We start from the raw sequence: 7,378 nt of genomic DNA on the forward strand, positions 1-7,378 counted from the left end.
GTAGGCCTACATTCCGAGTTCATTCCTGATGGTCGAACCGTCAGTAAGGAGACATATGTTGCAGTTCTTCGGCATTTTCGTGATGCAGTTCGACGAAAAAGACCCAATTTGTGACGAGGAAGAATTGGGTTCTTCACCATGACAGTGCTCCAGCACATCGGTCACTCTTGGTGAGCGAATTCCTCACACAATATAAAATACCTGTCCTTCCGCAGCCACCATATTCTCCAGAGCTTGCTCCAGCAGATTTCTACCTATTTTAAAGGGTCAAATCTCTAATCAACAGATGGTGGTTTGTGTCATGTGACTCATGTTGTGCGGCAAGTGACCAAAGATGGGCTGCAGGAATGTTTCAAGAAGTGGTATGGATGCTGGCAGAAGTGTCACTGCCCAAGGGAAGTACTTTGGAGATAGTTTTGTGTAAATGGTTACATGTCATCTGCAACAAAGGTATCTAAACATGTTCGGTTACTTTTCACTCTACTGGTATTCCAGTTCTGCTTTCTGTGCTCATATAATTATTTATTTCTCCAGATCACATATTTTAAGAATTCTGATAAAGTGAATGCATTTACTGTTTGTGTTCTGGCCTTCTCTATCAAGATTCTGCCCTAAGATATTTGAAGCATTTGACTTGTTTCTGTACCTTTATTATATGCTCATAAGATAAAAAAAAAACACTCATCTATTGTAGACACAATTTATTCAGTAGAGGAAAATATTTGGGGCTAAGCGGGATGAACTTACAGGACAATGAAGAAAGTTACACAACGCAGAACTGCACGCATTGTATTCTTCACCTGACATAATTAGGAACATTAAATCCAGACGTTTGAGATGGGCAGGGCATGTAGCACGTATGGGCGAATCCAGAAATGCATATAGAGTTAGTTGGGAGACTGGAGGGAAAAAGACCTTTGGGGAGGCCGAGACGTAGATGGGAGGATAATATTAAAATGGATTTGAGGGAGGTGGGATATGATGATAGAGACTGGATTAATCTTGCACAGGATAGGGACCGATGGCAGGCTTATGTGAGGGCGGCAATGAACCTTCGGGTTCCTTAAAAGCCATTTGTAAGTAAGTAAGGAACTACAGTAAAGTAAGCTTTAATATACACTATACATCACTAACACATTAAATGCAGCACGAACAAAAATACACTAAGAAATGAAAATATATAATTGATTTACTTTTGCTCTGCATGCAGTATTTTATGCAGTACTGGAAGCTAAACAAGTGTATATAAGACGATTTTAATTTTTAATTGTAGGCCTTGATAATGTGTTGCTTGTGAAAAAGTGGAAATGAATGAATGTGTGAATTTTATTTTTGGTATTGTGTTGGTTGTCAAAGAGAGAGTGATTTAAAATGTTTATTAGTAAATTAAAAATGGCAGTGTCATAGTTCTGAAATACTCATAGTTAAAAAAAATGCAGACATTGCATCTATAGACTGAAGCACATAATGTCACACAAATCAGCACTCGCAATACAATATAAACAGATCATATATTTATTAATCAGAGACATTTGGCAATATGGCTGTTCAATATGAAGTTCTGCTTCTCACAACCAAAATATTAAAAGAATACAAACCATCCAAAGTTGGTGTCTTAGATTAATAACAGGCAAACCATGGTATGTACGAAACGCCACACTGCATTCTGATTTAGGATTTTCGGAGGTGAACTCAATCCTTTGCAATAGCTGCAGAAGACTACATAGTTCTTTCGATCATCATGAAAATCTTCTAATTTTCCAAATTCCAAGAAATCACCCACGTGCTCCGCTATTTATAAGATTGAAAAGGAAAAGACAGATTTAATGTTGTAAGACTATTGTAAAATTGTTTTAATGTCAGGACCATCACAAGATGGCTCTCTGAATACATGTTTCAAATGTTTTTTTAATTACTTTCTAAGCTCAACTGCAATGTATATTTTGTACAATAAAGTTTTCTTGGATTGAAAAAAAAAAAAAAAAAAGGAAATTCATGCTTTTAATTTATTGCTAAAGATAAAATCCTTGTTTAGGTTGCCAAGAATGACGAAGTGAAGAACACCAGTAATGTATAAAATGTTTTATATTTTTCATGCTTCTCAAATGCTTCAGTTTGAGCATTGCTGCACTGTTATGACAAAGTTTTTAATGTAATATTCTGTCCACTCAACTTATCCAGGTTACGTTCACACATTTCTGTAACTTCAATGTAGTTACATAAATAGGTCTTGCACGAGAATTGTGTAATTAAAATGTTAATTTTCATGGTCTTTCACTATCTGAATTGCATCACTATTGAAATTGATATGGCTTTTATCTTCTTCTTTCTTGGCGCTACAGCTCATTGTGAACCTTGGCCTCTTCCACAATTTTCCACCAGTTGTCTCGATCCTGCAAAATTGCTTTCCAATTCCTATATCCCATCTTACATATGTCTTCCTCAACTCCCTCCAACCATCTTATTCTTGGTCGTTCACGACTTCTTTGGCCCCCAGGATTTCCATTTAATATCCTTTTAGGAATTTCTACGTCATTCATCCATGCCACATGCCCAGCCCACCTTAATCTTGCTGCTTTTACTATTCTTCTAATAGGCGGATCTTTATAGATGGAATACAACTCATTATTATATCGCCTCCTCCATCTTCTTCTCTCGAATACTGGGCCAATTATTTTACGGAGTATCTTCCTCTCAAAGGCATCCAAATTTCCAGCGTCCTTTTTTGTTAGGGACCATGTCTCAGCAGCATATGCTAGTACAGGTCTTATAAGTGTTTTATAGATAGTTATCTTTGTGGTACGAGATAAAATTCTTGCACAAAGTAATTTTCTTAAGGCGAAGTAAGCTCTATTGGCAGCCATTAACCTCTACTTTATTTCGTATGAAATATCATTAGAATGAGTAACTTTTGATCCCAGGTATTTAAATTCATTCACTCTCTCGAAGTCCTATCTGCCTATTGTTATTGAGGATGGCATATTCTTGAGGTTTGCCTTTCCATAAGCCATGTATTTAGTTTTCGATTGATTAATGGTCAATCCCATATTCCTTCCTGCTTTTTCTATATTCAAGAATGCATCTTCCATTGCCCTTCTAGATCTTGCCACTATATATCATCGGCGTATGCACTGATCTTGCCACTATATATCATCGGCGTATGCACTGATCTCCACTGATTTATAAAATATGGTCCCTCTGCTAAGTAGGTTTGAATCTCTTACTACCTTCTCCAATGCAACATTAAAAAGGAGACACGCCAGCGTATCTCCTTGTCGCACACCATTCTTAATATCTAATGGATCTGATAACATTCCTCTGACCCTTATACTGCTTCGGACATCTGTCATTGTCATTCTTACAAGTCTCACCAACTTTTCAGCAATATCTAGTTCTCTTAGAGCATTATACTAATGTTCTCTATTAATGCTATCGTAAGCAGCTCTAAATTCAATAAATAGATGGTGTGTACCAACTCCAAATTCAATAGTTTTTTCTAGAATTTGCCTTAATGTAAAAATCTGGTCTATGGTTGACTTGCCTGGAAGAAACCCACATCGATATATATCTATTTGCTTCTGAACCATTGGGAGAAGACGATCAAAAAGTATATTGAGAATACTTTATACCCCAGGTTAAGGAGAGTTATTCCTCTGTAATTTTCACACTCCACTGGATCTCCTTTCTTATGTATGAATGGGACATAAAATCCCTTCCGCCCATTGTTGTGGCATTTTCTCCTGTATCCATACTGAATCAACAATATCCAACAATTGTTGTTCCAACTTTACACCACCTTGCTTAAATAATTCCGCTGGTATATTATCTGTTCCAGGAGCTTTGTTGTTCTTAAATTTATTTAAGGCAATTCTTATTTCCTCAATAGTTGGGGGATTTTGGTTCTCATGTAATTCGCATTCTTGATGCTCTTTGGATGAAACATTTTCCTGTGGATTTGTAACATTAAGGATGCCATCAAAATACCTACGCCATCTTTCACATATCTCTTTCTCTTCACTTATAATCTGTCCTTGTTCATCCTTGACTAAAGTATTTTTACAATTAAAAGGCCTCCATATATTGTTGACTTCCCTATAGAACTTTCTTGCCTCATTCTGATTCCTTAATGCTTTCATACTTTCAATTTTTAATTTCATCCATTCTCTCTTCTTACCTCGATGAATCCTTTTTTCAGTTCTTCTTTTATCCTTATAATTTTCCCAAATACTTCTAGTACAATGTCCCTGTGGTGTTTTTCTATATGCCTTATTCTTTTCTTCTGTAGCAATCTCACATTCAGTATCAAACCACAAAGATCTTATACTGCTCTCTTCCATTCCCAATATTTCATTTGCTGCACTTTCAACTGCTTTCTTAGTTGTCTCCCATTTTTCGTCAATAGTGTTATGATCCATCGCCTCTTCAAGCATCTGTGTTACCTTGGTTTGATATTTTTCTCTACTCTCCTGTAATACCAGCTTATTTAAATTATATCTATAATGTTTTTGTCTAACCCCTGTATATGCATTGGAAATCTTTGCTCTGATTTGGGCCCATACCAAGTAGTGGTCTGAGTCTATATTGGGTCCCCTGATTGTTCTTACATCTAATAAGTCTGATCTGTGCCTGGCATCAATGAGTACATGATCAATTTGATTTACAGTATTACTGTCTGGTGATTTCCATGTTCCTTTGTGAATTCCTTTATGTGGAAATAGTGTAGATCCCACAATCATATTTCTAGATGTAGCAAATAAGATAAGTCTTGTTCCATTATCGTTACTTACAGTATGTTTACTGTAGTCTCCAATCGTAGGTCTAAATATTTGCTGCTTTCCCACTTTCGCATTGAAATCACCAACTATTATTTTGATGTCGTGACCAGGGCAATTATCATATGCTTGTTCTAGGGTTTCATAGAACTGTTCCTTCTTTTCCTCCTCAGATTCTTCTGTTGGGGCATGAGAGTTAATTAAACTATAATTAAAAATTTTTCCTTTTATTCTAAGCACTGATAATCTTGGGCTGATAGGTGTAAACCCTATCACCAGATGTTTAAATCGGCAGTGTATCACAAATCCAGTACCAAGTTCATGTCTTTCTTGGCTGCAGCTATAGAATACATTGGCTTCTTGTTTCTCTATAATTCTATTTCCCATCCATCGTACTTCTTGTAGGGCTATAATACTGGGCTTTAAATTCATTATCTGGTCTATTAGCATTTTCAATGCTCCAGGATGGTACAGAGACCTTACGTTCCATGTTCCTATACATATAATTGGATTCCTTCTTTTATTTCTTTGTATTCCATTTGCTTGTCCATTGTTCTTGCCATTTTCATTTCCATTAGACAGTCCGGCTTCTATTCGTGATGGTTTCGTAACTGTAAGCTTTTTACTGTGATGGGTAGTCGGCCCATCGTCAAACTCCCTGCCCGGAGGACCGGGTAATTTTTGATCAGGGTTATCTTCCCCTAGCCTTTGGAGAACCAACTCCATATGTTACAAGGCAGCAACAGCTGGTTTTGGTCGACCCCGGGTATTTTATTTCCCCGGCACCCACCATATCTGATGAGCATTCCCCAATCCGCCACCTGGGGAGGCACCTGATGGGAGACCAGCAACTCCACACAGGGGCTTTTATCTTACGTGATGTAAAGTGTCAGTGGCACTATAGAGATTGCTGTTTTGATCTGTTTTACCAAATTAATGTGAATGATACCAATTCTAAGCCGCGAGGCAGATTTTGAAGAACGAAAAATAGAAGAAAAGGTCAGCATACAGTTGGATAAACATGGTGACATTACTAGTAGGCTACATTAAATATCTTCAAATTTTAAAGGCAGGTCGTCCAAGAATTGTCTGGTCTCTAGTTGTAGAAAATGCTAGTAGGGAATGGAAGCCATGGAGAAGCTCATACAGTGTCAAAAGAGATTTAGGACTGTCCCATTTAAGTGACCTTTGAGGCCTTTAAGATGACCACGTGTACCCTTATCACTTAATACAAAAGCGCATCTCATGCCAGCCAACGGGCCTCGAATGCTGCACTTTTACAAGTGACTACAACAGCAGCTAGATGTGAATGAGTCATTCATTTTATGTTAACATTTTGTGGGCTAATGAAAGTTTTACATGTGGGATGTGTGTAGCTGTGATCAGTCACTTCTGATTGTATGGAAATGCACATGCTGAGAGTGAAAGAGAATATCAAGTAGTAATTACATTATCTGTGTCTGGGCTAGCATTGTTCAGAACATTTATTGATTCTTACCAGACAAACTGAAAGTTTATTGGTATTAATTATCCATCAATACTGTTACTACTTGGAAATTACCTTTAGCTGTGAAACAGAGACTATTAATGCAACTCTAGCGTGTTATAGGGGTAGATGTTCTGCAGTACCTAAATACAATGCATGGGATACTGAAGTAGTGATTCTTTGGTTTTATTTACTGAACCTGACTGCTATAAAAGTCTTTCTGTGGGATTAGTAAAGGAAGAAGTGAATGGATACGGATACCTCACAGCAGAGATCTTTTGGCAACACTTCAGACTGTTATGCCATTGGTTGATGCTATGTATAGGAATGTTCAAGAGAATGCAATGTGGAATATTGTCATGTGCCTTGAGGTGGTCCAAAGACGATTTTAACATTTATTTTTACATCAAAATTGTTGTTACATTGGTTTACTAGTTGCCCCACTCGAAGCTCCATAGCTCTGAACCTCACAAGTGATACCAACAAGGGACCACGTATAAGATAACTATAATGGGGTAGGGTGGCTAGTTTCTTTTCCCCTCCACCGCATACATCGCTAATTAGCTACATATTACACTTCAGATGCATGCAAACAATTGTTCTTCCTTTGACACACATTGTCAAGTGAGATATGCTAGGAAAAAATGCATGCAAATTCAGGTTCTCAGGGAATAATGCACTCTTTAGTATTCGCGGATGATCAGGTCGTAATTGCACAGAGTAGGCATTATGTTAAATATATGTTTAAAAAACTTCTGGAAGCATACGGAAATGGAGGTTGGAACATCAGTCTGAGAAAAACTTAATATCTTGTCATTGGAGGAAAGGGAACAGACATAGTATTTGGTCAGGGAATAATTAAAGCAGTGCAGTCCTATAAATATCTGGGATCTATAATACATGAAACTGGAACTTGTGAAAAGAATATTGATTATTGAATATCACAGGCCAGGAAAGCTATTAAGGCACTCAATGGCACTCTATGGAGCAAAGAAATAACGAAAGAGACAAAGAAAATTATCCTTTATGCAGTTGTAGAATCTATATTAACATATGGCTCAGAAGGTGATAACAGAAAGACAAAAAAGTAAAATAATGGCTGTTGAAATGGATAGCTTAA

At 37.2% G+C, this 7,378-nt stretch overlaps 1 protein-coding gene across 1 annotated transcript in view; it reads left to right on the forward strand.

The window, feature by feature from the left end:
• LOC138705936 (haloacid dehalogenase-like hydrolase domain-containing protein 2) overlaps nt 1-7,378 on the forward strand; it is a 139,993-nt gene that overhangs the window by 22,908 nt on the left and 109,707 nt on the right. The gene's annotated exons all lie outside the window — the stretch shown is intronic.

This window comes from Periplaneta americana, chromosome 9 (assembly GCF_040183065.1).
Source record: "Periplaneta americana isolate PAMFEO1 chromosome 9, P.americana_PAMFEO1_priV1, whole genome shotgun sequence".
NCBI classification, from domain to species: Eukaryota; Metazoa; Arthropoda; class Insecta; order Blattodea; family Blattidae; genus Periplaneta; species Periplaneta americana.